The sequence below is a fragment of the Pseudophryne corroboree genome, unplaced genomic scaffold (genome assembly GCF_028390025.1).
Source record: "Pseudophryne corroboree isolate aPseCor3 unplaced genomic scaffold, aPseCor3.hap2 scaffold_449, whole genome shotgun sequence".
NCBI lineage: Eukaryota > Metazoa > Chordata > Amphibia > Anura > Myobatrachidae > Pseudophryne > Pseudophryne corroboree.
In genome coordinates, this window is record NW_026970071.1 from 39668 (window position 1) to 66883 (window position 27216).

Consider the following 27216-nt stretch of genomic DNA (forward strand, 5'->3'; position numbering starts at 1 on the left):
AATAAAGATTTTCTTAATTCCTTACCTGTGTGCTAATTAGATATCACCTTGTTTTCACATTAAACAGACTTCCACATGAGAAAACAGCAAAGATGCAGTGGCGTTAATGTTTCATGGTGTCAACCTGTATTATTTCCGTAGATATTGAAATGAGGATGCATCTTGCTGCCTTTCCAATGAAGCAAGTTTAATTTAGTAATAGGTGAAAAACCATCCCTACAAAGATGTTAATCAGATACTTGGCTTTGTGGACACTTTTCAGAGAACAAATTTGTTATCATAAAAATAAAGCCAGAAAATGAAGAGCTGTTTAATCACTCAATTGGATTTTTCTGCCAGCATTTTTCTTTTTCTCTGCAACTCACTGCTAAATTGTGCTTCCTAGCTGTTTTTTTTATAAAATCACTTAATCAAATCTAACTCTGATTACATCAGAGAAGGCCAGGTACCCTACACCATAAGAGGGGGTTTGCAATTTTGACTTGTCTACTTAAATATCACCAAAATCTGATCACAAGGTCAATCACGTCCCTGGGTGGGATTGAACCACCAACCTTTTGATTAATAGCTGAACACACTAACCGATTGCGCCACAGACACACTTTGCAAAAAGTAAATACTGACAAAGACTAATAAGCATTCATCTAGAACGTTTCCTAGAAAAACTTTAAAAAGTCAATAATCTGGAGAGTTTTTGTAAGATGTTTCTTCCAGCAACCAATGAAGAAACACATTGGTACTTTCGCATGATGAGTGAGTGCTTCAGGATCTCTTGCACTTACATGTGCAGCAGAGTACTGTAATGGAAGCATGCTGGGTCCATAACCCAGAGGTAGGCAGATTGAAACTATCCTTTGCTATATGCATTTTTTTTTGTTCATTAAAGTAATCCAAAACTGGGATTGATATTTTAGCTTTTATTTTTACTTAAAGTACAATAACTTTTACCATTTTAATTTGTTTTAATAGTATATTGACAGTATTGTTTTCTTTCAAAAATCCACTTAATTTTCTTTACCCTATTATTAAAATGGTAATTGACAAAAACAAACTACATTGTCACCAGAAGAGCAATACAAAATGTACAAGTGATATATTAAAATCATCTTTCCAGCTTGAATTTCAATGATGCATTGGGGCAACGATTTTGTGAGAAACATCTTCACCCTTAAATAAAGATTTTCTTAATTCCTTACCTGTGTGCTAATTAGATATCACCTTGTTTTCACATTAAACAGACTTCCACATGAGAAAGCAGCAAGGATGCAGTGGCGTTAATGTTTCCTGGTGTCAACCTGTATTATTTCAGTAGATATTGAAATGAGGATGCATCTTGCTGCCTTTCCAATGAAGCAAGTTTAATTTAGTAATAGGTGAAAAACCATCCCTACAAAGATGTTAATCAGATATTTGGCTTTGTGGACACTTTTCAGAGAACAAATTTGTTAGCATAAAAGTAAAGCCAGAAAATGAAGAGCTGTTTAATCACTCAATTGGATTTTTTTGCCAGCATATTTCTTTTTCTCTGCAAACCACTGCTAAATTGTGCTTCCTAGCTGTTTTTATAAAATCACTGAATCAAATCTAACTCTGATTACATCAGAGAAGGCCAGGTACCCTACACCAGGCCTGGCCAACCTGTGGCTCTCCACATGTTGTGAAACTACACATCCCAGCATGCCCTGCTATCGTTTTAGCATTCCCTAATAGCAAAACTGTGGCAAGGCATGATGGGACTTGTAGTTTTACAACAGCTGGAGAGCCACAGGTTGGCCAGGCCTGCCCTACACCATAAGAGGGGTTTTTGAAATTTTGACTTGTCTACTTAAAGATCACCAAAATCTGATAACAAGGTCAATTACGTCCCTGGGTGGGATTGAACCACCAACCTTTTGGTTAATAGCCGTACACACTAACTGATTGCACCACAGCGACACTTTGCAAAAGTATATACTGACAAAGGCTGATAAGCATTCATCTAGAACGTTTCCAAGAAAAACTTTAAATAGTCAATAATCTGGAGAGTTTTTGTAAGATGTTTCTTCCATCAACCAATGAAGAAACACATTGGTACTTTCCCATGATGAGTGAGTGCTTCAGGATCTCTTGCAATTACATGTGCAGCAGAGTACTGTAATGGAAGCATGCTGGGTCCATAGCCCAGAGGTAGGCAGATTGAAACTATCCTCTGCTATATGCATTTTTTTTTGTTAATTAAAGTAATCCAAAACTGGGATTGATATTTTTGCTCTTTTATTTTTACTTAAAGTACAATAACTTTTACCATTTTAATTTGTTTTAATAGTATATTGACAGTATTGTTTTCTTTCAAAAATCCACTTAATTTTCTTTACCCGATTATTAAAATGGTAATTGACAAAAATAAACTGATGAGGATACTACTGCAGTCTTTGTTTCGTCTGTACCCGCTGAAAGAGCAGCAAAAGGTGGAGATCTTGATGGGACAGTTGAAAGGGCTTGCACTTAGAGAGGTTACTTCCTGGCCTACTGAAGAGAAGAAGACTGTGGACCAGATCCTCAACAGGCTTGCTACCACATTTGACACAAGGACAGTGTCAGAACTTAAAATGCACTTCTTTGCTCGAAAGCAACAACCAGGAGAGTCACTACGGGGCTATGCCCTCAGCTTTCAGGAAGCACTCAGAGATGTTCAGCAAGCAGACCCTGAGGAAGTGCATGACAAAGAGAAAATGTAATTGGACCAGTTCACTGAAGGTGCAAGGGGCGAATTTGTAAAAACTCAGCTGCGACTATTGAGATTGCAGAAGCCTGGAAGCACATTCCTGGATTTTAAAGAGGCTGCGATTAAAGTTCTAGGCTCCAGTCTTACTTCAGGGGCTGTTCCACAAGAGTCTATTCCAGAGATGCCACGGTATCAAGAGAATTCTGATGCCCAGGAGTCAAGTTTTAAAGGAGCTACTTACCCACCTACAGTAAAAGGAGTGACAGTGCCATGTTCAAAGACATGCATATTTGACTCTTCTAGTGAGTTACGAAGTCTGCTGGCTGAACTGACACGTGGTGTGACAGAGATGCGCAGAGACCTGCAGATTCTGAAGAGACAGCAGGCACTGCTCCATGAAGAAATGGAATGGTGCCAGGAGAGGAGACCACTGAACAGTTCCCAATGGGACCTACATAGAAACAGGGAGACACTTTTTTCCAACCACTTTGCCTCCCAAAGGCGACCCATTTTTCAAAGCTGTGAAGGAAGCGGACAAATTAAGAGAGAATTTGAGCAGCCAGATCATTTAAACTCCAAATTCATGTGGTTAACCCGTTATGTTAGCCAATGCCCGGTGGTTCAAGTTTGCATCAATGGAGTCTCAATGCCCACTCTCTTAGACACTGGATCACAAGTGACCACAATACAAGCAACACAGTTTGAGCAGCATTGGACTGAGGAACAGATGTTTCCGTCAACTTCCACATTGATAAACCCGATTGCAAGCAATGGGCACTGCATCCCTTGCAAAGGATACTGGGAAGCTGAAATTCAAATCGGACGAACAGTGCTACCACAGCAAGGCATCACCACTGCCCAAGATGATGGATTGCCTCCAGTGATAGTGGGCATGAATGTGTTGCGGAACTGCTGTGAGGAGCTCGTAGCAGCACTCCAAGGAGAGTTTCAAACTGACAAGCTCCAGGAGAAACAAGGCCTTCAACCTGGGATAGCCAAACAAAAGGGAAGAATGATAACAGAATTATCTGTAAGAGAGGAACATGAAAAAAATAAGGCTAGCCAAATAATGATAGAAATGCCCATCTCCAGTGTCCAGATTATCCGAAAGAATGCTTCAATGTTAGGCATGAATAATATAGCATCCAGTTCTAGAAACTGTGAGCAACCTATTCAAGGAACCAGTTTTGACCACCTGCAAGATAAAAGTCAGATGATAAGACACCTCAAAGCCTTACTGAAGATTGGGAAATACCTGACCAAGCGACAAAGGCAAGAATCCTCGCCAGAACTCCTGAAGTTGTTGAGACAGCGAGAAAGGCTGTTTGAAGAGAAAGGACAGTTGGTTCGATGTAGTGTGGATCCTAATACTCATTATAGGATCAGTCAACTTGTAATTCCAAGACAAAGTGCTTGTTATGTGCTTGAAGAATATCACGACAAGTCAGGTCACCCTGGGTGCAAAAGGATGGAAACAAGCATCTGGAAAAAGTTCTTTTGGGTTGAAATGAGGGAAGACATCAAGAGATGGTGCCGAAACTGTCCAACCTGTTCTGTAAGAAGAACCTTGCTGCCTCTTTCTCTCCAGAATCCATTGTCCCAAACCAGCTGTGATACTGAATCCCAAGATGGAATGGAAGAGGCTCATAAAATGTATTTACAGCAGACTAAGGTGGTTTGTCACCGACAAGGAGGCAAGAAGACTAGGGCTTGCAAAACAGAAAACCACCATAGTCAGCTGCAGTTTTGTACAGCATGTCCCAAAGACAGTTTAGAAAGAGTTCAATACTCATCCATGGCAGGGGGGTTGAGGTTTCCTAGACAAACTTTTCAAGACCATATACTGTCCAGATTTCAACCGATTGCTCCAGGAGCATGTGTTAATGTACTATAGCACAAAAGGAATTATACCTATCAGATACTGATGTTAAAAATGTTGATAAATGTTAATGTTTCAGACATAATCTGTGTTCACTAATGAATGTGACTGGATATAGTGAGAAGTTTATATAGGGATAAAACCAAAATGCGTGAGGACACGCATGTTTTGGGGGGGGGGCACGTGTGATATCCCATAACAACAAGGACATTTTTGACAACAGTGTAGTTGCCTGTGCCATTTTAAATAAAGTTTATTTAAAAGAAAATTGAACAGCAGTTTGAGAAGTCAGTTGGAGCCATGGTGAGGAAAGAGCTGGCGACGCCATTACGCAGAGATGAGCAGCTGAGAGAGGGGAGACAAATAAGCTGAAAATTGCATGAGAGAGTAAGCAGTAGTGCAAAATACAGCAGTGGAAGTGCAGCAATTAACAAGTAAGAACGCCATGACACTCTCAGCCAAGAGAGTGCACAGCAAGTGTCAGAGACAGGAGAGTATAAAGCCTTTATACCAATGCTGACTGGCCTACATCTGAGGGGAAACTGCCTCAGAAACATCTATTGACTGGGTGAGATAAATCCATATTTATACTGAAACCTACTCCACTGCAAAGGACATTATCCTATATTTACTATACCTATGCAGCGATTTACATGGGAAGCAGCTCCAGTTTGTTTTAAACAATCATCTTTACTACACAGAGCTACAATATTTTGTTCACAGCTAAAGGAGACAATAGCTGCATATAACTATGTAACAACATAACCGGGCCCCAACGTGCACATAGAGACTCCCTGCAGTGACACCAATGTTATCTGGGACTTAAATATTGTCTGCATAAGTTGATTTCTATTACTAAGCAACATAGTATTAATCTCAGATTTAGTTATATTACCATTTGTGTAATGACTTAAAGTGTATATGGTGTCTGTGTTTAAGTTGCTTGAATCAAATCTTTCCCTTCCCTACTGTAATCAGTTCCTTTTCTGAGTTATGTGGTAAACCATTTATTCTTTCATACAAAGCCCTGCCTGCCTTTCTTTGTGTCTGGGGAAACCTTGCCTCTCTGCCAGGAATAGAGAAGAGCTGCTGCTGAAGGAGGAATAGTCCATCAAGGTATCCCTGACCTGTTCCACATAGTTTACACACTTGTTATACCGGGGTGTTACATTGTGTGTGACTGACCTTAGGAAGAAACCGGAGCCTCCGCTGCAGTGACCCAGCAACCAGGGCACGGGAGTATACAGTGCCGCTGGGAGTGATGAAGCTGCAGTAAAGATGTCTATTAGACCTAGCCTGCTGCAGCCCTTGTAGATTCTCATAAAAAAAGTTCTTCTTTTCTTGTCAAAATTAATAGCTAAGAATAGGCTGCTTGAGGCAGGCCCCTGTTAAGTGGCCTGCTACTGAAGGCAACAACTACAAACTGAGCTCCCTGTTCATGGAAGCGGGGTTATAGAGGAGAATGCGCTGAGCATCTTGGGAACAGTCAAAAGCTTTGAGCCGGTTGGTGCCTCAGATCAAGATCCTACTCTACACCCCAATGTGAATCCTTGTGGAGTCCAGTGTACCCCACAGAAGAAATTAATGTGTCACACCCATTGGCAGCAACCTTAGAATAGCTGCTGATGGGCACAATTGAGAAAGGAAGGGGGGGGGACATTTGAATCCAGCACATAGATGCAATTCAAATATGTAATTTGAACCTTCCTATTTTAAAATATAATGGATGAACCTCACCCTGTGAGAACAATCTTCATGATATAGAGATCTCATATGCAAAATAAGTATGAGTTGGGATAGGGCTGGGGAGGGTGGCTGCTCGGGCAGCCCCTCCCCCGTCAAGTTAAGGAGATTCAACTGAGGAAGCACAAGGGAACTCTCGTCTGGGGACAACAACTGCAGGGAGACCACATCTTTTCAGATGAACATGGGAGGGCGGAAGGCTGCCTAATACTGAAGCACCATCAAATATCAAACCATATGCAATAACTAGTACAAGCATTCCTGGGGGAAGGTCTGCAGGAGACGAATTTGCATACGGTGATGTCATCCAAGCAGTGGGCCAAAGTTGGCTGGAACCCTCATCTGCATATGAAAAGAGAAAAGGGTTATGCAGGGCATGGCGGCATTTTGCGGCGCTTGGATGACCCCTAGTTCGCATTAAACACCTCCACCCTCCTTCGGTGTGGGGCTCATGTTGACTATGCCCCAGCCCCTGAAGCATTCAAGCTGATTTCTTGCAGCAGCTGGGCACTGTAACAGCTCCAGAGCTGCTCTGTAAGGCAAATAAAAGGGTGTGGGCCCTGCAGCACTACCTGTAGTTCGCATTGTGCGTTGGAAGGCACAAAGTAAGCAGACGGGAGAAGTCAGGATAGTGCGCAAGGGCATAGAAGGGAGCGGCTCAAGAAAAGAGAAGTGGAAACAGACAGCAAACTAGGCTGGAGAGAGACCTGAGACAAAGAGATCTGAATTATACGAGAGCCGACCAGGGGAAACACAAATTATGCAGTCAAGTTTCCCACATTTGGGGAAATCGCAGGGGCAGCACAGCCAGAGTGCAATGGGTGAGCCTTGCCCTGGGAGAAGCACCTTCAAGATCATAGTATCTCACCTGGCAGGTAAATAGGAGTTGGGCTAGAGCTGGGGAGGGTCGCTGCTCGGGCACCCCCCTGTCAAGTGAAGGAGATCCAACTGAGGCAGCACAATGGAACTCTCGAAAGAAGAACAAGGCTAGAGGAAGATCTGAGACAAAGAAATCTGACTTTTACCAGAGCTGACCAGCGGAAAACACAAACACAGTCCCCCACTACCACAAATAATGCAGGCGAGTTTCCCACATTTGGGGAAATCACAGGGGTCAGCATACCCAGAATGCAATGAATGAACCTCACCCTGGGTGAACAATCTTCATGACCATGGTGTCTCCTATGCAAAATAAGTATGATTTGGGATAGGGCTGGGGAGGGCCGCTGCTCAGGCACATCTCTGTCAAGTAAAGGAAATTCAACTAAGGCAGCACAAGGGAACTCTCATCTGGGGACAACAACTGCAGGGAGAACACATATTTTCAGATGAACATGGGAGGGCAGAAGGCTGCCTAATACTGAAGCACCCCCAAACAACAAACCAAATGCAACAACTAGTGCAAGCATTCCTGGGGGAAGGCCTGCAGCAGATGGATTTGCATATGGTGATGTTATCCAAGCAGTGGGTCAAAGTTGGCTTCAACCCTCATCTGCATATGAAAAGAGAAAAGGGGCGTGCAGGGCATGGCGGCCTTTTGCGCTGCTTGGATGACCCCTAGATCGCATTAAACACCCCCACCCTCCTTTGGTGTGGGGCTCATGTTGGCCATGCCCCATCCCATGAAGCATTCAAGCTGATTTCTTGCAGCGGCTGGGCACTGTAACAGCTCCAGAGCTGCTCTGTAAGGCAAGTAAAAGGGTGTGGGCCCTGCAGCACTACCTGTAGTTTGCATTGTGCATTGGAAGGCACAAAGTAAGCAGACGGGAGGAGAAGTCAGGATAGTGCACAAGGGTATAGAAGGGAGGGGCTCAAGAAAAGAGAAGTGGAAACAGACAGCAAACTAGGCTGGAGAGAGACCTGAGACAAAGAGATCTGAATTATACGAGAGCCGACCAGGGGAAACACAAATTATGCAGTCAAGTTTCCCACATTTGGGGAAATTGCAGGGGCAGCACACCCAGAGTGCAATGGGTGAGCCTTGCCCTGGGAGAAGCACCTTCATGATCATAGTATCTCACCTGGCAGGTAAGTAGGAGTTGGGCTAGAGCTGGGGAGGGTCGCTGCTCGGGCACCCCCCTGTCAAGTGAAGGAGATCTAACTGAGGCAGCACAAAGGAACTCTCGAAAGAAGAACAAGGCTAGAGGAAGATCTGAGACAAAGAAATCTGACTTTTACCAGAGCTGACCAGAGGAAAGCACAAACACAGTCCACCACTACCACAAATAATGCAGTCGAGTTTCCCACATTTGGGGAAATCACAGGGGTCAGCATACCCAGAGTGCAATGAATGAACCGCACCCTGGGAGAACAATCTTCATAACAATGGTATCTCCTATGCAAAATAAGTATGATTTGGGATATGGCTGGGGAGGGCCGCTGCTCAGGCACATCTCTGTCAAGTAAAGGAGATTCAACTGAGGCAGCACAAGGGAACTCTCATCTGGGGACAACAACTGCAGGGAGAACACATATTTTCAGATGAACATGGGAGGGCAGAAGGCTGCCTAATACTGAAGCACCCCCAAACAACAAACCAAATGCAACAACTAGTGCAAGCATTCCTGGGGGAAGGCCTGCAGCAGATAGATTTGCATATGGTGATGTCATCCAAGCAGTGGGTCAAAGTTGGCTTCAACCCTCGTCTGCATATGAAAAGAGAAAAGGGGCGTGCAGGGCATGGTGGCCTTTTGCGGCACTTGGCTGACCCCTAGTTTGCATTAAACACCTCCACCCTCCTTCGGTGTGGGGCTCATGTTGGCTATGCCCCAGCCCCTGAAGCATTCAAGCTGATTTCTTGCAGCAGCTGGGCACTGTAACAGCTCCAGAGCTGCTCTGTAAGGCAAGTAAAAGGGTGTGGGCCCTGCAGCACTACCTGTAGTTCGCATTGTGCGTTGGAAGGCACAAAGTAAGCAGAAAGGAGGAGAAGTCAGGATAGTGCGCAAGGGCATAGAAGGGAGCGGCTCAAGAAAAGAGAAGTGGAAACAGACAGCAAACTAGGCTGGAGAGAGACCTGAGACAAAGATATCTGAATTATACGAGACCTGACCAGGGGAAACACAAATTATGCAGTCAAGTTTCCCACATTTGGGGAAATCGCAGGAGCAGCACACCCAGAGTGCAATGGGTGAGCCTTGCCCTTGGAGAAGCACCTTCATGATCATAGTATCTCACCTGGCAGGTAAGTAGGAGTTGGGCTAGAGCTGGGGAGGGTCGCTGCTCGGGCACCCCCCTGTCAAGTGAAGGAGATCCAACTGAGGCAGCACAAAGGAACTCTCGAAAGAAGAACAAGGCTAGAGGAAGATCTGAGACAAAGAAATCTGACTTTTACCAGAGCTGACCAGAGGAAAGCACAAACACAGTCCACCACTACCACAAATAATGCAGTCGAGTTTCCCACATTTGGGGAAATCACAGGGGTCAGCATACCCAGAGTGCAATGAATGAACCGCACCCTGGGAGAACAATCTTCATAACAATGGTATCTCCTATGCAAAATAAGTATGATTTGGGATATGGCTGGGGAGGGCCGCTGCTCTTTCACATCTCTGTCAAGTAAAGGAGATTCAACTGAGGCAGCACAAGGGAACTCTCATCTGGGGACAACAACTGCAGGGAGAACACATATTTTCAGATGAACATGGGAGGGCAGAAGGCTGCCTAATACTGAAGCACCCCCAAACAACAAACCAAATGCAACAACTAGTGCAAGCATTCCTGGGGGAAGGCCTGCAGCAGATAGATTTGCATATGGTGATGTCATCCAAGCAGTGGGTCAAAGTTGGCTTCAACCCTCGTCTGCATATGAAAAGAGAAAAGGGGCGTGCAGGGCATGGTGGCCTTTTGCAGCACTTGGCTGACCCCTAGTTTGCATTAAACACCTCCACCCTCCTTCGGTGTGGGGCTCATGTTGGCTATGCCCCAGCCCCTGAAGCATTCAAGCTGATTTCTTGCAGCAGCTGGGCACTGTAACAGCTCCAGAGCTGCTCTGTAAGGCAAGTAAAAGGGTGTGGGCCCTGCAGCACTACCTGTAGTTCGCATTGTGCGTTGGAAGGCACAAAGTAAGCAGAAAGGAGGAGAAGTCAGGATAGTGCGCAAGGGCATAGAAGGGAGCGGCTCAAGAAAAGAGAAGTGGAAACAGACAGCAAACTAGGCTGGAGAGAGACCTGAGACAAAGAGATCTGAATTATACGAGACCTGACCAGGGGAAACACAAATTATGCAGTCAAGTTTCCCACATTTGGGGAAATCGCAGGGGCAGCACACCCAGAGTGCAATGGGTGAGCCTTGCCCTGGGAGAAGCACCTTCATGATCATAGTATCTCACCTGGCAGGTAAGTAGGAGTTGGGCTAGAGCTGGGGAGGGTCGCTGCTCGGGCACCCCCCTGTCAAGTGAAGGAGATCCAACTGAGGCAGCACAAGGAAACTCTCGAAAGAAGAACAAGGCTAGAGGAAGATCTGAAACAAAGAAATCTGACTTTTACCAGAGATCAGAGGAAAACACAAACACAGTCCCCCACTACCAACAAATAAAGCAGTCACGTTTCCCACATTTGGGGAAATCACAGGGGTCAGCATACCCAGAATGCAATGAATGAACCTCACCCTGGGAGAGTAATCTTCATGACCATGGTATCTCCTATGCAAAATAAGTATGATTTGGGATAGGGCTGGGGAGGGCCGCTGCTCATGCACATCTCTGTCAAGTAAAGGAGATTCAACTGAGGCAGCACAAGGGAACTCTCATCTGGGGACAACAACTGCAGGGAGAACACATATTTTCAGATGAACATGGGAGGGCAGAAGGCTGCCTAATACTGAAGCACCCCCAAACAACAAACCAAATGCAACAACTAGTGCAAGCATTCCTGGGGGAAGTTCTGCAGAAGACGGATTTGCATACGGTGATGTCATCCAAGCAGTGGGTCAAAGTTGGCTTCAACCCTCATCTGCATATGAAAAGAGAAAAGGGGCGTGCAGGGCATGGCGGCCTTTTGCGGTGCTTGGATGACCCCTAGTTCGCATTAAACACCCCACCCTCCTTTGGTGTGGGGCTCATGTTGGCCATGCCCCATCCCCTGAAGCATTCAAGCTGATTTATTGCAGCAGCTGGGCACTGTAACAGCTCCAGAGCAGCTCTGAACGGCAAGTAAAAGGGTGTGGGCCCTGCAGCACTACCTGTAGTTTGCATTGTGCATTGGAAGGCACAAAGTAAGCAGACGGGAGAAGTCAGGATAGTGCGCAAGGGCATAGAAGGGAGCGGCTCAAGAAAAGAGAAGTTGAAACAGACAGCAAACTAGGCTGGAGAGAGACCTGAGACAAAGAGATCTGAATTATACGAGAGCCGACCAGTGGAAACACAAATTATGCAGTCAAGTTTCCCACATTTGGGGAAATCGCAGGAGCAGCACACCCAGAGTGCAATGGGTGAGCCTTGCCCTGGGAGAAGCACCTACATGATCATAGTATCTCACCTGCCAGGTAAGTAGAAGTTGGGCTAGAGCTGGGGAGGGTCGCTGCTCGGGTACCCCCCTGTCAAGTGAAGGAGATCCAACTGAGGCAGCACAAGGGAACTCTCGAAAGAAGAACAAGGCTAAAGGAAGATCTGAGACAAAGAAATCTGACTTTTACCAGAGCTGACCAGAGGAAAGCACAAACACAGTCCCCCACTACCACAAATAAAGCAGTCGAGTTTCCCACATTTGGGGAAATCACAGGGGTCAGCATACCCAGAATGCAATGAATGAACCTCACCGTGGGAGAACAATCTTCATGACCATGGTATCTCCTATGCAAAATAAGTATGATTTGGGATAGGGCTGGGGAGGGCCGCTGCTCAGGCACATCTCTGTCAAGTAAAGGAGATTCAACTGAGGCAGCACAAGGGAACTCTCATCTGGGGACAACAACTGCAGGGAGAACACATATTTTCAGATGAACATGGGAGGGCAGAAGGCTGCCTAATACTGAAGCACCCCCAAACAACAAACCAAATGCATCAACTAGTGCAAGCATTCCTGGGGGTAGGCCTGCAGCAGATGGATTTGCATACGGTGATGTCATCCAAGCAGTGGGTCAAAGTTGGCTTCAACCCTCGTCTGCATATGAAAAGAGAAAAGGGGCGTGCAGGGCATGGCGGCCTTTTGCGGCGCTTGGATGACCCCTAGTTCGCATTAAACACCTCCACCCTCCTTCGGTGTGGGGCTCATGTTGGCTATGCCCCAGCCCCTGAAGCATTCAAGCTGATTTCTTGCAGCAGCTGGGCACTGTAACAGCTCCAGAGCTGCTCTGTACGGCAAGTAAAAGTGTGTGGGCCCTGCAGCACTACCTGTAGTTTGCATTGTGCATTGGAAGGCACAAAGTAAGCAGACAGGAGGAGAAGTCAGGATAGTGCACAAGGGTATAAAAGGGAGGGGCTCATGAAAAAAGAAGTGGAAACAGACAGCAAACTAAGCTGGAGAGAGACCTGAGACAAAGAGATCTGAATTATACGAGAGCCGACCAGGGGAAACACAAATTATGCAGTCAAGCTTCCCACATTTGGGGAAATCAGAGTGCAATGGGTGAGCCTTGCCCTGGGAGAAGCACCTTCATGATCATAGTATCTCACCTGGCAGGTAAGTAGGAGTTGGGCTAGAGCTGGGGAGGGTCGCTACTCGGGCACCCCCCTGTCAAGTGAAAGAGATCCAACTGAGGCAGCACAAGGAAACTCTCGAAAGAAGAACAAGGCTAGAGGAAGATCTGAGACAAATAAATCTGACTTTTACCAGAGCTGACCAGAGGAAAGCACAAACACAGTCCCCCACTACCACAAATAATGCAGTCGAGTTTCCCACATTTGGGGAAATCACAGGGGTCAGCATACCCAGAATGCAATGAATGAACCTCACCCTGGGAGAACAATCTTCATGACCATGGTATCTCCTATGCAAAATAAGTATGATTTGGGATAGGGCTGGGGAGGGCCGCTGCTCAGGCACATCTCTGTCAAGTAAAGGAGATTCAACTGAGGCAGCACAAGGGAACTCTCATCTGGGGACAACAACTGCAGGGAGAACACATATTTTCAGATGAACATGGGAGGGCAGAAGGCTGCCTAATACTGAAGCACCCCCAAACAACAAACCAAATGCAACAACTAGTGCAAGCATTCCTGGGGGAAGGCCTGCAGCAGATGGATTTGCATACGGTGATGTCATCCAAGCAGTGGGTCAAAGTTGGCTTCAACCCTCGTCTGCATATGAAAAGAGAAAAGGGGCGTGCAGGGCATGGCGGCCTTTTGCGGTGCTTGGATGACCCCTAGTTCACATTAAACACCTCCACCCTCCTTCGGTGTGGGGCTCATGTTGGCTGTGCCCCAGCCCCTGAAGCATTCAAGCTGATTTCTTGCAGTAGCTGGGCACTGTAACAGCTCCAGAGCTGCTCTGTACGGCAAGTAAAAGGGTGTGGGCCCTACAGCACTACCTGTAGTTTGCATTGTGCATTGGAAGGCACAAAGTAAGCAGACAGGAGGAGAAGTCAGGATAGTGCACAAGGGTATAAAAGGGAGGGGCTCATGAAAAAAGAAGTGGAAACAGACAGCAAACTAGGCTGGAGAGAGACCTGAGACAAAGAGATCTGAATTATACGAGAGCCGACCAGGGGAAACACAAATTATGCAGTCAAGCTTCCCACATTTGGGGAAATCGCAGGGGCACCACACCCAGAGTGCAATGGGTGAGCCTTGCCCTGGGAGAAGATCCTTCATGATCATAGTATCTCACCTGGCAAGTAAGTAGGAGTTGGGCTAGAGCTGGGGAGGGTCGCTGCTCGGGCACCCCCCTGTCAAGTTAAAGAGATCCAACTGAGGCAGCACAAGGGAACTCTCGAAAGAAGAACAAGGCTAGAGGAAGATCTGAGACAAAGAAATCTGACTTTTACCAGAGCTGTCCAGAGGAAAGCACAAACACAGTCCCCCACTACCACAAATAATGCAGTCGAGTTTCCCACATTTGGGGAAATCACAGGGGTCAGCATACCCAGAATGCAATGAATGAACCTCACCCTGGGAGAACAATCTTCATGACCATGGTATCGCCTATGCAAAATAAGTATGATTTGGGATAGGGTTGGGGAGGGCCGCTGCTCAGGCACATCTCTGTCAAGTAAAGGAGATTCAACTGAGGCAGCACAAGGGAACTCTCATCTGGGGACAACAACTGCAGGGAGAACACATATTTTCAGATAAACATGGGAGGGCAGAAGGCTGCCTAATACTGAAGCACCCCCAAACAACAAACCAAATGCAACAACTAGTACAAGCATTCCTGGGGAAGGCCTGCAGCAGATGGATTTGCATATAGTGATGTCATCCAAGCAGTGGGTCAAAGTTGGCTTCAACCCTCGTCTGCATATGAAAAGAGAAAAGGGGCGTGCAGGGCATGGCGGCCTTTTGCGGCGCTTGGATGACCCCTAGTTCGCATTAAACACCTCCACCCTCCTTCGGTGTGGGGCTCATGTTGGCTATGCCCCAGCCCCTGAAGCATTCAAGCTGATTTCTTGCAGCAGCTGGGCACTGTAACAGCTCCAGAGCTGCTCTGAACGGCAAGTAAAAGGGTGTGGGCCCTGCAGCACTACCTGTAGTTTGCATTGTGCATTGGAAGGCACAAAGTAAGCAGACGGGAGAAGTCAGGATAGTGCGCAAGGGCATAGAAGGGAGCGGCTCAAGAAAAGAGAAGTTGAAACAGACAGCAAACTAGGCTGGAGAGAGACCTGAGACAAAGAGATCTGAATTATACGAGAGCCGACCAGGGGAAGCACAAATTATGCAGTCAAGTTTCCCACATTTGGGGAAATCGCAGGAGCAGCACACCCAGAGTGCAATGGGTGAGCCTTGCCCTGGGAGAAGCACCTACATGATCATAGTATCTCACCTGCCAGGTAAGTAGAAGTTGGGCTAGAGCTGGGGAGGGTCGCTGCTCGGGTACCCCCCTGTCAAGTGAAGGAGATTCAACTGAGGCAGCACAAGGGAACTCTCGAAAGAAGAACAAGGCTAGAGGAAGATCTGAGACAAAGAAATCTGACTTTTACCAGAGCTGACCAGAGGAAAGCACAAACACAGTCCCCCACTACCACAAATAATGCAGTCGAGTTTCCCACATTTGGGGAAATCACAGGGGTCAGCATACCCAGAATGCAATGAATGAACCTCACCCTGGGAGAACAATCTTCATGACCATGGTATCTCCTATGCAAAATAAGTATGATTTGGGATAGGGCTGGGGAGGGCCGCTGCTCAGGCACATCTCTGTCAAGTAAAGGAGATTCAACTGAGGCAGCACAAGGGAACTCTCATCTGGGGACAACAACTGCAGGGAGAACACATATTTTCAGATGAACATGGGAGGGCAGAAGGCTGCCTAATAATGAAGCACCCCCAAACAACAAACCAAATGCAACAACTAGTGCAAGCATTCCTGGGGGAAGGCCTGCAGCAGATGGATTTGCATACGGTGATGTCATCCAAGCAGTGGGTCAAAGTTGGCTTCAACCCTCGTCTGCATATGAAAAGAGAAAAGGGGCGTGCAGGGCATAGCGGCCTTTTGCGGCGCTTGGATGACCCCTAGTTCGCATTAAACACCTCCACCCTCCTTCGGTGTGGGGCTCATGTTGGCTATGCCCCAGCCCCTGAAGCATTCAAGCTGATTTCTTGCAGCAGCTGGGCACTGTAACAGCTCCAGAGCTGCTCTGTACGGCAAGTAAAAGGGTGTGGGCCCTGCAGCACTACCTGTAGTTTGCATTGTGCATTGGAAGGCACAAAATAAGCAGACAAGAGGAGAAGTCAGGATAGTGCACAAGGGTATAAAAGGGAGGGGCTCATGAAAAAAGAAGTGGAAACAGACAGCAAACTAGGCTGGAGAGAGATCTGAGACAAAGAGATCTGAATTATACGAGAGCCGACCAGGGGAAACACAAATTATGCAGTCAAGCTTCCCACATTTGGGGAAATCGCAGGGGCACCACACCCAGAGTGCAATGGGTGAGCCTTGCCCTGGGAGAAGCACCTTCATGATCATAGTATCTCACCTGGCAAGTAAGTAGGAGTTGGGCTAGAGCTGGGGAGGGTCGCTACTCGGGCACCCCCCTGTCAAGTGAAAGAGATCCAACTGAGGCAGCACAAGGGAACTCTCGAAAGAAGAACAAGGCTAGAGGAAGATCTGAGACAAATAAATCTGACTTTTACCAGAGCTGACCAGAGGAAAGCACAAACACAGTCCCCCACTACCACAAATAATGCAGTCGAGTTTCCCACATTTGGGGAAATCACAGGGGTCAGCATACCCAGAATGCAATGAATGAACCTCACCCTGGGAGAACAATCTTCATGACCATGGTATCGCCTATGCAAAATAAGTATGATTTGGGATAGGGCTGGGGAGGGCCGCTGCTCAGGCACATCTCTGTCAAGTAAAGGAGATTCAGCTGAGGCAGCACAAGGGAACTCTCATCTGGGGACAACAACTGCAGGGAGAACACATATTTTCAGATAAAAATCTTGGTCATGCTCTGGTTTCTCTTCAGAACGAACAAATCTTTCGCCTCTTACTAAAGATTTCCGTGTAGAGGAGCAAAACCGAGTTTTATCTCAATTTTTGCATGCCCCATCTTTTTGGGGTTTCTTTTACCGGTTTAAAGATAGAATGAGTGTGCTTTAATGTAAGCTCATTTGCATAGAAATGACAGTAAATGTTTATTTATGTTCAAACAGAACTTTCTTGACCATGCTACTTGCTTTAAAGATCTGGGAGCACATGGAATACAGTACAAACCATGCTTATAGCAAGGAGAAGCCAGGTGAGAAATCTGCTTTCTTTCAAATTGGGCGCTCACTTTGATCTGAATGAGGACTGCTGGCACAGCACTCAGGCGACAGGTGGAATCTTGGTCATGCTCTGGTTTCTCTTCAGAACGAACAAATCTTTCGCCTTTTATTAAAGATTATCCGTGGAGAGGAGCAAAACTGAGTTTTATCTCAATTTTTGCATGCCCCATATTATTGGGGTTTCTTTTATCAGTTTAAAGACAGAACGAGTGTGCTTTCTTGTTAGCTTTAATGTAAGTTTATTTGCATAACAATGACAATAAATGTCTGTTTCTTTTCAAGCAGAACTTTCTTGACCATACTAATTGCTTGAAAGATCTGGGAGCACATGGAAAAGAGTACAAACCATGTTTATAGCAAGGGGAAGCCTGGTGAGAAATCTGCTTTCTTTCTTTCAAATTGGGTGCTCACTTTGAGCTGAATGAGGACTGCTGGCATGGCACTCAGGCGACAGGTGGAATCTTGGTCATGCTCTGGTTTCTCTTCAGAACGAACAAATCTTTCGCCTTTTACTAAAGATTTCCGTGGAGAGGAGCAAAACTGAGTTTTATCTCAATTTTTGCATGCCCCATATCATACCTCCCAACTGTCCCGATTTTCGCGGGACAGTCCCGTTTTTTGGGGACTGTCCCGCTGTCCCACCTGCGGGCCGCAGTGTCCCGCGGTGGGGAGGACAGTTGGGAGGCTCTGTCTGTCGCTGCCCTGCTTAGCAGAGCAGCGGTGAATAGTCGCTGTGCGCACAGCGTCTATTCACTGAAGTCAGAGGGAGAGGTGGCATGCCAGCGGCTCACAGAGCGCTGGGCATGCCCCCTCAGTGCCGAAAACGGGGGCGTGACTCGCGATCGCGGGTCCTCCCGCGAAGCCATGCCCCTTTTTACTTAGGCCACGCCCTTTTTGGGAGCGCGTGCGACTTCGCCGCGCGTGTGTCCCTCTTTGCGAGCCGACAAAGTTGGGAGGTATGCCCATATTATTGGGGTTTCTTTTATCAGTTTAAAGACAGAACGAGTGTGCTTTCTGGTTAGCTTTAATGTAAGTTTATTTGCATAACAATGACAGTAAATGTTTGTTTCTTTTCAAACAGAACTTTCTTGACCATGCTACTTGCTTGAAAGATCTGGGAGCACATGGAAAACAGTACAAACCATGCAGTATCACAAGAGCCTTTATTTGATCTTTCATGAAGATAGAGCAGAATTGAGGACACGTCAACAATTTCTGCCGAAGGTGGTTCATCTTTCCACATGGTACCTTTGGCCACTGACACCTTCGTTGAGTCAAAGTCTCTGGCTGTGGTCAGAACTTTGAAAATTTATGTCACCAGAACGGTTCAGATTAGGAAAACAGAGGCTCTGTTTGTCCTGTATGCTCCCAACAGGATTGGGTGTCCTGCTTCCATGTAGACCATTATGCGCTGGATCTGTGGTAAGATTCAGCATGCTCATTCCATGGCAGGATTGCCGTTACTGAATTAGGTGAAGACCCATTCTACTAGAAAGGTGGGTTCATCCTGGGCAGCTGGTCGGGGAGTCTCGGCATTGCAACTTTGCCGAGCAGCTATTTAGTAAACACTTTTGCTAAGTTTTACAAGTTTGATACCTTGGCCGATGATAACTTCAAGTTGGGTCATTCGGTGCTGCAGAGTCGTACGCACTCTTCCACCCGTTCAAGAGCTTTGGTATAACCCCATGGTTCTTAATGTGACCCCAGCATCCTCTAGGTCGTATGAGAAAATAGGATTTTAATACCTACCGGTAAATCCTTTTCTCTTAGTCTGTAGAGGATGCTGGGCACCCGTCCCAGTCCATACTGTGTCTGCAGTTATTACTTGTGGTTATACACATGTTGTGTTATGGTTCTGGTCAGCTTTTTGCTGCAATTATTCATGCAGTTGGCTTGTGTTCTGTTGAATGCCACGTTCTGCGGCATGCTTAAGGTGTGAGCTGGTAAGATGCTCACCTTAGTTTAACAATAAATCCTTTCCTCGAAATGTCCGTCTCCATGGGCACAGTTCCTATAACTGGAGTCTGGAGGAGGGGCATAGAGGGAGGAGCCAGTTCACACCCTTTGATAGTCTTAAAGTGCCCATGTCTCTTGCGGATCCCGTCTATACCCCATGGTTCCTAATGTGACCCCAGCATCCTCTACGGACTAAGAGAAAAGGATGCCCTTGCGCACTATCCTGACTTCTCCTCCCGTCTGCTTACTTTGTGCCTTCCAACGCACAATGCAAACTACAGGTGGTGCTGCAGGGCCCACACCCTTTTACTTGCCTTACAGAACAGCTCTGGAGCTGTTACAGTGCCCAGCTGCTGCAAGAAATCAGCTTGAATGCTTCAGGGGATGGGGCATGGCCAACATGAGCCCACACCAAAGGAGGGTGGGGGTGTTTAATGAGAACTAGGGGTCATCCAAGCACTGCAAAAGGCCGCCATGCCCTGCACGCCCCTTTTCTCTTTTCATATGCAGATGAGGGTTCCAGCCAACTTTGGCCCACTGCTTGAATAACATCACTGTATGCAAATCCGTCTGCTGCAGACCTTCCCCCAGGAAGGCTTGTACTAGATGTTGCATATGGTTTGATATTTGATGGTGCTTCAGTATTAGGCAGCCTTCCGCCCTCCCATGTTCATCTGAAAAGATGTGGTCTCCCTGCAGTTGTTGTCCCCAGACGAGAGTTCCCTTGTGCTTCCTCAGTTGAATCTCCTTAACTTGACGGGGGAGGGGCTGCCCGAGCAGCCACCCTCCCCAGCCCTATCCCAACTCATACTTATTTTGCATATGAGATCTCTTGATCATGAAGATTGTTCTCACAGGGTGAGGTTCATCCATTATATTTTAAAATAGGAAGGTACAAATTACATATTTGAATTGCATTTATGTGCTGGATTCAAATGTCCCCCCCCCCTTCCTTTCTCAATTGTGCCCGTCAGCAGCTATTCTAAGGTTGCTGCCAATGGGTGTGACACATTAATTTCTTCTGTGGGGTACACTGGACTCCACAAGGATTCACATTGGGGTGTAGAGTAGGATCTTGATCTGAGGCACCAACCGGCTCAAAGCTTTTGACTGTTCCCAAGATGCTCAGTGCATTCTCCTCTATAACCCCGCTTCCATGAACAGGGAGCTCAGTTTGTAGTTGGTGCCTTCAGTAGCAGGCCACTTAACAGGGGCCTGCCTCAGGCAGCCTATTCTTAGCTATAAATTTTGACAAGAAAAGAAGAACTTGTTTTATGAGAATCTACAAGGGCTGCAGCAGGCTAGGTCTAATAGACATCTTTACTGCAGCTTCATCACTCCCAGCGGCGCTGTATACTCCCGTGCCCTGGTTGCTGGGTCACTGCAGCGGAGGGTCCGGTTTCATCCTAAGGTCAGTCACACACACACCACCCTTCCGGATCACGAGGCCGCTGATGAAGGGGAGCGTGGCCGTAGGGGGTGGACCGTGTGCGCACTGGCGTGGACACTGATTACTGGGCAGCCGCTCCACTAGCCACCAGGTACAGTTAAGGAGCACAGGTCTGGGGGTTTTTCTCCTATATTAACCCAATTTTGTACTGCCCGCAGCGCATTGTGATAGGTAATAGGGCCTGATTCAGGTTGGATTGCAATCACAATAAGCGATCCAACTGCAAAAATTGCTAAGAGCATACGCATGTGCCTGCATTTTCTGCGGCACCCCGCAGAGAATGCGATCGCCTCTGCCTGTCAATCGGGGCGGGGGGGGATAGGTGGGTCAGCAACACTCCATTTCCAAGTCAGGGATGGAGCGGTGCGGGGGCAAGGCTTCAAAATGGGGTCTGCAACGGAGTAGACACAGGGGGCGTGGTCACAGCGGCTGTATGACATCACATTCAGCCGCTGTGATCACAAAAATGGTGGCGGCTTCCTGCGCGCACATACAGTCTGCACCAGCAGGAGGCTACACCATTTTTTATGATCACGCTGAACTGCAGTGCGACTGCAATTACAGCATGGTCAAGAAGGGAGGCGTCATGCTGGGTGGCCATGCCCTTTCACTGTGCAGGAGCCAGCACCGCTCACACACTAGTCCCCGGGTGCAGCCCCCAACCCCCGGGACACCCGGAGCAACAAAATGTAGATTCAGGCCACCAGGCCATGCCCCTACCTATGAAACCATGCCTCCTTTTTACCATTGCGCTGCTTATCTGCGCGCACTGCATTACAATCTCCCTCGCCACCTCTCTGGGTGTCACCAGTGATAGTGACACCTCTGCCATGCTTGTAGCAGCTGGTCCTAAGATCTACGCCTCAAGCCCTGAGTGTTTGCCCTTGTGACTTGTTGATCATCATAGCGAAGCAGATGCTTACAGAAAACTGCAGGGGCTTAGATTGAAAATAAAAAAATTGATTGGTTTAACGTAGAGAGGAGCGGGTTCGGTTCTCCGAGAACCGAATTCCCCACGAACTCCACGTTGTTTACACTGGTCCGAGGCAGGCTCGGTTGTTCCCGCCTGACTCGCAAAACCTGAACAAGGGAAAATGTCATCATCCCGCTGTCGGATTCTCGCGAGATTCGGATTCCATATAAAGAGCTGCGCGTTGCCGCCATTTTTACTCGTGCATTGAAGAGAGAGCGGAATGGACGTGGCTATGTTCTCTCAGTGGAAATCTCAATATCAGTGCTCAGTATCAGTGGTTACTTATTGCTGCTCAGTAATACTAGTAGTGTGTCTCTCCTGCTCAGTGTCAGTTCTCAGTAGTATCCTCATCAGTGCTCAGTATCACTGCTCATTGTCTTGTGCTGCATTGTGGTGCTCAGCATACTACAGTACATTACTAATAGTCCAGTGCTGCATCTTGCTGCTCAGTGTCAGTTCTAGTATCCTCATCAGTGCTCACTATCACTGTTCATTGCATTTTGGTTTTCTGTATACTACAGTAACATAGTAATATAGTAACATATAGTAACATAGTTTTTGAGGTTGAATAGAGGCAAATTGCCCATCGTGTTCAACCTGTTTTAAGTTGTGATGATTCTACATACTTGCTGAATAATGTTTTATGACTAGTTAGCTACTATAACTCATGTTACCCCCGGATTAACCATGTTGATATTTTAAGTATTATAACCTTAGATAGCTTTTTCATTCAGAAATGTATCCATTCCTTTTTTAAATCCAATTACAGAGTCCGCCATTACCACCTTCCCTGGCAGGGAATTCCACATCCTGATTGCCCTAACAGTGAAGATCATAGTATCTCACCTGGCAGGTAAGTAGGAGTTGGGCTAGAGCTGTGGAGGATTGCTGCTCGGGCACCCCCTGTCAAGTGAAGGAGATCCAACTGAGGCAGCACAAGGGAACTCTCGAAAGAAGAACAAGGCTAGAGGAAGATCTGAGACAAAGAAATCTGACTTTTACCAGAGCTGACCAGAGGAAAGCACAAACACAGTCCCCCACTACCACAAATAATGCAGTCGAGTTTCCCACATTGGGGAAATCACAGGGGTCAGCATACCCAGAATGCAATGAATGAACCTCACCCTGGGAGAACAATCTTCATGACCATGGTATCTCCTATGCAAAATAAGTATGATTTGGGATAGGGCTGGGGAGGGCCGCTGCTCAGGCACATCTCTGTCAAGTAAAGGAGATTCAACTGAGGCAGCACAAGGGAACTCTCATCTGGGGACAACAACTGCAGGGAGAACACATATTTTCAGATGAAAATCTTGGTCATGCTCTGGTTTCTCTTCAGAACGAACAAATCTTTCGCCTTTTACTAAAGATTTCCGTGGAGAGGAGCAAAACTGAGTTTTACCTCAATTTTTGCATGCCCCATCTTTTTGGATTTTCTTTTATCGGTTTAAAGATAGAATGAGTGTGCTTTAATGAAAGCTCATTTGCATAGAAATTACAGTAAATGTTTGTTTCTTTTCAAACAGAACTTTCTTGACCATGCTACTTGCTTGAAAGATCTGGGAGCACATGGAATACAGTACAAACCATGCTTATAGCAAGGAGAAGCCAGGTGAGAAATCTGCTTTCTTTCAAATTGGGCGCTCACTTTGATCTGAATGAGGACTGCTGGCATGGCACTCAGGCGACAGGTGGAATCTTGGTCATGCTCTGGTTTCTCTTCAGAATGAACAAATCTTTCGCCATTTATTAAAGATTTCCGTGGAGAGGAGCAAAACTGAGTTTTATCTCAATTTTTGCATGCCCCATATTATTGGGGTTTCTTTTATCAGTTTAAGGACAGAATGAGTGTGCTTTCTTGTTGGCTTTAATGTAAGTTTATTTGTATAACAATGACAGTAAATGTCTGTTTCTTTTCAAACAGAACTTTCTTGACCATGCTACTTGCTTGAAAGATCTGGGAGCACATGGAAAAGAGTACAAACCATGCTTATAGCAAGGGGAAGCCTGGTGAGAAATCTGCTTTCTTTCTTTCAAATTGGGTGCTCACTTTGAGCTGAATGAGGACTACTGGCATGGCACTCAGGCGACAGGTGGAATCTTGGTCATGCTCTGGTTTCTCTTCAGAACGAACAAATCTTTCGCCTTTTACTAAAGATTTCCGTGGAGAGGAGCAAAACTGAGTTTTATCTCAAATTTTGCATTCCCCATCTTATTGGGGTTTAATTTTATCTGTTTAAAGATAGAACGAGTGTGCTTTAATGTAAGCTCATTTGCATAGAAATGACAGTAAATGTTTGTTTCTTTTCAAACAGAACTTTCTTGACTATACTAATTGCTTGAAAGATCTGGGAACACATGGAAAAGAGTACAAACCATGTTTATAGCTAGGGGAAGCCTGGTGAGAAATCTGCTATCTTTCTTTCAAATTGGGTGCTCACTTTGAGCTCAATGAGAACTGCTGGCATGGCACTCAGGCGACAGGTGGAATCTTGGTCATGCTCTGGTTTCTCTTCAGAACTAACAAATATTTCGCCTTTTATTAAAGATTTCCGTGGAGAGGAGCAAAACTGAGTTTTATCTCAATTTTTGCATGCCCCATATTATTGGGGTTTCTTTTATCAGTTTAAAGACAGAACGAGTGTGCTTTCTTGTTAGCTTTAATGTAAGTTGCCATAGATGCAGTGAAACACACGTGTAGGGCACGGCGTGTCCGCGTGTATTTGACTCATGTGAAATGTTATAAAACAAAAATATATGATTATGATGTTAGCTGTTAGTCTCCACTAATAGGGAATAGAAGCTGAGCTATAAGAAAGGAATACACTAGATATGATGTCACTTAGCAGATACAATGTCTAAAGTGCATACAGATAGCTACTAATAACTCTTGATAAGAAAGTATATCAGTGTGGGTATATTTATATGATGGGATATTGGGACTAGTGAATATATATCACTCCTGCTGTCCAGATTGGCAATAACCAGACAATTATGATAAGAGTAGAGATGTCACATGGGCTGCTATAGATATTAATTTAATGCTGTATGTGTCATTTGTTACAAATGGATACATTTTCTATGAGTCAGCCTAGCAGCTGCATGTTCTAACAGAACACTATCCTCACACAGAATCTGCTAACCTTGAGATAACTAAATGACAGTGTGTAACAGTCTCTTTACTATAAGACTGTTACAAAGTAATATATATATTTGAAGTCAGTCTAGCAGCTGTGTGTTCCAGCAGTTTATAAGACAAAGAAAATCTCCTATTGTGGAATCTAGACACATGGGACTGCTGGCCTGTGTCATACTATTTCTATGTAATACCAGTAACATGTATATAACTGTTACATAATTGTTACAAATGGATAAATCTTTGAGTCAGCCTAGCAGCTGCATGTCCTAACAGGACACCATAAATCCTTTACAGTGTAACAAATTGATTGGTAACACTTAAAGGCTGGAGAGCAGTTATATGCCTTACTAGCATACTCAATATACCACATTATTACACCAGTTACCACGATTATTGACAGCGCATTTGATATATTATATTACCCTCACACTGAGTCTGTTTACCTTTAGATAACTAAGTGACCGAATATGTAACAGTTTCTCTATCATAAGACTGTTACAAAGTGAGATAGATATATTTGGAAGTCAGTCAAACAGCTGTGTGTTTCAGCGGTTTATAAGAAAATTCCTCATTGTGGAATCTGGACCACTAAGGGTTATTATATATATAGCACATGGAATTGCCACATCTCCCTATATGATAATTTCTTTACACTGTAACATAATAAGAATTAACTCTTTAACAGTGTAAATAGAGAGTAATGAATCTCTGACACATGGAATATATTATTTCTTAGATGAATTGGATAAACCATTATGACAGACACTTTGCTTCCTAATAAGAATTGAGGTGGCTATACCTCTAAGGAAAGCATTATTGCCTACGCCTAGATCAGATTAAATAAGATCTGGCTGAATATATGAAGGAAGGTTGCTATTTATATGAGAATTGGAATTGCTATATCTCATATTGGTATTGCTATATCCAAATGTGGGAAACTCAACTGCATTATTTGTGGTAGTGGGGGACTGTGTTTGTGCTTTCCTCTGGTCAGCTCTGGTAAAAGTCAGATTTCTTTGTCTCAGATCTTCCTCTAGCCTTGTTCTTCTTTCAAGAGTTCCCTTGTGCTGCCTCAGTTGGATCTCCTTCACTTGACAGGGGGGTGCCCGAGCAGCGACCCTCCCCAGCTCTAGCCCAACTCCTACTTACCTGCCAGGTGAGATACTATGATCATGAAGTTGCTTCTCCCAGGGCAAGGCTCACCCATTGCACTCTGGGTGTGCTGCCCCTGCGATTTCCCCAAATATGGGAAACTTGATTGCATAATTTGTGTTTCCCCTAGTCGGCTCTCATATAATTCAGATCTCTTTGTCTCAGGTCTCTCTCCAGCCTAGTTTGCTGTCTGTTTCCACTTCTTTTTTCTTGAGCCCCTCCCTTCTATACCCTTGTGCACTATCCTGACTTCTCCTCCTGTCTGCTTACTTTGTGCCTTCCGATGCACAATGCAAACTACAGGTAGTGCTGCAGGGCCCACACCCTTTTACTTGCCTTACAGAGCAGCTCTGGAGCTGTTACAGTGCCAAGCTGCTGCAAGAAATCAGCTTGAATGCTTCAGGGGCTGGGGCATGGCCAACATGAGCCCCACACCGAAGTAGGGTGGGGGTGTTTAATGCGAACTAAGGGTCATCCAAGCGCCGCAAAAGGCCGCCATGCCCTGCATACCCCTTTTCTCTTTTCATATGCAGATGAGGGTTCCAGCCAACTTTGGCCCACTGCTTGGATGACATCACTGTATGCAAATCCGTCTTCTGCAGACCTTCCCCCAGGAATGCTTGTACTAGTTGTTGCATTTGGTTTGTTGTTTGGGGGTGCTTCAGTATTAGGCAGCCTTCTGCCCTCCCATGTTCATCTGAAAATATGTGTTCTCCCGGCAGTTGTTGTCCCCAGATGAGAGTTCCCTTGTGCTGCCTCAGTTGAATCTCCTTTACTTGACAGAGATGTGCCTGAGCAGCGGCCCTCCCCAGCCCTATCCCAAATCATACTTATTTTGCATAGGAGATACCATGGTCATAAAGATTGTTCTCCCAGGGTGAGGTTCATTCATTGCATTCTGGGTATGCTGACCCCTGTGATTTCCCCAAATGTGGGAAACTCAACTGCATTATTTGTGGTAGTGGGGGACTGTGTTTGTGTTTTCCTCTGGTCAGCTCTGGTAAAAGTCAGATTTCTTTGTCTCAGATCTTCCTCTAGCCTTGTTCTTCTTTCGAGAGTTCCATTGTGCTGCCTCAGTTTGATCTCCTTCACTTGACAGGGGGGTACCCGAGCAGCGACCCTCCCCAGCTCTAGCCCAACTCCTACATAACTGCCAGGTGAGATACTATGATCATGAAGGTGCTTCTCCCAGGGCAAGGCTCACCCATTGCACTCTGGGTGTGCTGCTCCTGCGATTTCCCCAAATGTGGGAAACTTGACTGCATAATTTGTGTTTCCCCTGGTCGGCTCTCGTATAATTCAGATCTCTTTGTCTCAGGTCTCTCTCCAGCCTAGTTTGCTGTCTGTTTCCACTTCTCT

At 46.1% G+C, this 27216-nt stretch overlaps 27 non-coding genes and 1 pseudogene across 27 annotated transcripts; 10 read left to right on the forward strand and 18 right to left on the reverse strand.

The window, feature by feature from the left end:
• Positions 1 to 7046: 7046 nt before the first annotated feature.
• LOC135026771 (U1 spliceosomal RNA) lies at positions 7047 to 7209 on the reverse strand. The gene has a single exon (XR_010223355.1). It is a non-coding gene; the product is annotated as a U1 spliceosomal RNA (small nuclear RNA).
• Positions 7210 to 7361: 152 nt separating this feature from the next.
• LOC135026703 (U1 spliceosomal RNA) lies at positions 7362 to 7525 on the reverse strand. The gene has a single exon (XR_010223291.1). It is a non-coding gene; the product is annotated as a U1 spliceosomal RNA (small nuclear RNA).
• Positions 7526 to 8199: 674 nt separating this feature from the next.
• On the reverse strand, positions 8200 to 8362 carry LOC135026713 (U1 spliceosomal RNA). Its single transcript, XR_010223301.1, has one exon. It is a non-coding gene; the product is annotated as a U1 spliceosomal RNA (small nuclear RNA).
• A 152-nt stretch (positions 8363 to 8514) lies between these two features.
• LOC135026836 (U1 spliceosomal RNA) lies at positions 8515 to 8678 on the reverse strand. The gene has a single exon (XR_010223412.1). It is a non-coding gene; the product is annotated as a U1 spliceosomal RNA (small nuclear RNA).
• Positions 8679 to 9352: 674 nt separating this feature from the next.
• LOC135026755 (U1 spliceosomal RNA) lies at positions 9353 to 9515 on the reverse strand. Its single transcript, XR_010223340.1, has one exon. It is a non-coding gene; the product is annotated as a U1 spliceosomal RNA (small nuclear RNA).
• A 152-nt stretch (positions 9516 to 9667) lies between these two features.
• On the reverse strand, positions 9668 to 9831 carry LOC135026837 (U1 spliceosomal RNA). The gene has a single exon (XR_010223413.1). It is a non-coding gene; the product is annotated as a U1 spliceosomal RNA (small nuclear RNA).
• A 674-nt stretch (positions 9832 to 10505) lies between these two features.
• LOC135026721 (U1 spliceosomal RNA) lies at positions 10506 to 10668 on the reverse strand. The gene has a single exon (XR_010223309.1). It is a non-coding gene; the product is annotated as a U1 spliceosomal RNA (small nuclear RNA).
• A 149-nt stretch (positions 10669 to 10817) lies between these two features.
• LOC135026750 (U1 spliceosomal RNA) lies at positions 10818 to 10982 on the reverse strand. The gene has a single exon (XR_010223336.1). It is a non-coding gene; the product is annotated as a U1 spliceosomal RNA (small nuclear RNA).
• A 670-nt stretch (positions 10983 to 11652) lies between these two features.
• On the reverse strand, positions 11653 to 11815 carry LOC135026709 (U1 spliceosomal RNA). Its single transcript, XR_010223297.1, has one exon. It is a non-coding gene; the product is annotated as a U1 spliceosomal RNA (small nuclear RNA).
• A 152-nt stretch (positions 11816 to 11967) lies between these two features.
• On the reverse strand, positions 11968 to 12131 carry LOC135026832 (U1 spliceosomal RNA). Its single transcript, XR_010223408.1, has one exon. It is a non-coding gene; the product is annotated as a U1 spliceosomal RNA (small nuclear RNA).
• A 972-nt stretch (positions 12132 to 13103) lies between these two features.
• Positions 13104 to 13267, reverse strand: LOC135026707 (U1 spliceosomal RNA). Its single transcript, XR_010223295.1, has one exon. It is a non-coding gene; the product is annotated as a U1 spliceosomal RNA (small nuclear RNA).
• Positions 13268 to 13941: 674 nt separating this feature from the next.
• Positions 13942 to 14104, reverse strand: LOC135026778 (U1 spliceosomal RNA). Its single transcript, XR_010223358.1, has one exon. It is a non-coding gene; the product is annotated as a U1 spliceosomal RNA (small nuclear RNA).
• A 152-nt stretch (positions 14105 to 14256) lies between these two features.
• On the reverse strand, positions 14257 to 14420 carry LOC135026818 (U1 spliceosomal RNA). Its single transcript, XR_010223394.1, has one exon. It is a non-coding gene; the product is annotated as a U1 spliceosomal RNA (small nuclear RNA).
• A 670-nt stretch (positions 14421 to 15090) lies between these two features.
• Positions 15091 to 15253, reverse strand: LOC135026710 (U1 spliceosomal RNA). The gene has a single exon (XR_010223298.1). It is a non-coding gene; the product is annotated as a U1 spliceosomal RNA (small nuclear RNA).
• A 152-nt stretch (positions 15254 to 15405) lies between these two features.
• On the reverse strand, positions 15406 to 15569 carry LOC135026718 (U1 spliceosomal RNA). The gene has a single exon (XR_010223306.1). It is a non-coding gene; the product is annotated as a U1 spliceosomal RNA (small nuclear RNA).
• A 674-nt stretch (positions 15570 to 16243) lies between these two features.
• Positions 16244 to 16406, reverse strand: LOC135026769 (U1 spliceosomal RNA). Its single transcript, XR_010223353.1, has one exon. It is a non-coding gene; the product is annotated as a U1 spliceosomal RNA (small nuclear RNA).
• Positions 16407 to 16558: 152 nt separating this feature from the next.
• Positions 16559 to 16722, reverse strand: LOC135026819 (U1 spliceosomal RNA). The gene has a single exon (XR_010223395.1). It is a non-coding gene; the product is annotated as a U1 spliceosomal RNA (small nuclear RNA).
• Positions 16723 to 16866: 144 nt separating this feature from the next.
• LOC135026801 (U5 spliceosomal RNA) lies at positions 16867 to 16982 on the forward strand. The gene has a single exon (XR_010223378.1). It is a non-coding gene; the product is annotated as a U5 spliceosomal RNA (small nuclear RNA).
• A 270-nt stretch (positions 16983 to 17252) lies between these two features.
• On the forward strand, positions 17253 to 17369 carry LOC135026810 (U5 spliceosomal RNA). The gene has a single exon (XR_010223386.1). It is a non-coding gene; the product is annotated as a U5 spliceosomal RNA (small nuclear RNA).
• Positions 17370 to 17655: 286 nt separating this feature from the next.
• Positions 17656 to 17768, forward strand: LOC135026811 (U5 spliceosomal RNA). Its single transcript, XR_010223387.1, has one exon. It is a non-coding gene; the product is annotated as a U5 spliceosomal RNA (small nuclear RNA).
• A 4810-nt stretch (positions 17769 to 22578) lies between these two features.
• Positions 22579 to 22741, reverse strand: LOC135026763 (U1 spliceosomal RNA). Its single transcript, XR_010223347.1, has one exon. It is a non-coding gene; the product is annotated as a U1 spliceosomal RNA (small nuclear RNA).
• Positions 22742 to 22885: 144 nt separating this feature from the next.
• On the forward strand, positions 22886 to 23001 carry LOC135026800 (U5 spliceosomal RNA). The gene has a single exon (XR_010223377.1). It is a non-coding gene; the product is annotated as a U5 spliceosomal RNA (small nuclear RNA).
• A 270-nt stretch (positions 23002 to 23271) lies between these two features.
• Positions 23272 to 23387, forward strand: LOC135026802 (U5 spliceosomal RNA). Its single transcript, XR_010223379.1, has one exon. It is a non-coding gene; the product is annotated as a U5 spliceosomal RNA (small nuclear RNA).
• A 286-nt stretch (positions 23388 to 23673) lies between these two features.
• Positions 23674 to 23789, forward strand: LOC135026790 (U5 spliceosomal RNA). Its single transcript, XR_010223367.1, has one exon. It is a non-coding gene; the product is annotated as a U5 spliceosomal RNA (small nuclear RNA).
• A 275-nt stretch (positions 23790 to 24064) lies between these two features.
• On the forward strand, positions 24065 to 24180 carry LOC135026805 (U5 spliceosomal RNA). The gene has a single exon (XR_010223381.1). It is a non-coding gene; the product is annotated as a U5 spliceosomal RNA (small nuclear RNA).
• A 1666-nt stretch (positions 24181 to 25846) lies between these two features.
• Positions 25847 to 25981, forward strand: LOC135026772 (U1 spliceosomal RNA; annotated as a pseudogene).
• Positions 25982 to 26683: 702 nt separating this feature from the next.
• LOC135026809 (U1 spliceosomal RNA) lies at positions 26684 to 26847 on the forward strand. Its single transcript, XR_010223385.1, has one exon. It is a non-coding gene; the product is annotated as a U1 spliceosomal RNA (small nuclear RNA).
• A 152-nt stretch (positions 26848 to 26999) lies between these two features.
• On the forward strand, positions 27000 to 27162 carry LOC135026764 (U1 spliceosomal RNA). The gene has a single exon (XR_010223348.1). It is a non-coding gene; the product is annotated as a U1 spliceosomal RNA (small nuclear RNA).
• The last annotated feature ends 54 nt before the right edge of the window (positions 27163 to 27216 follow it).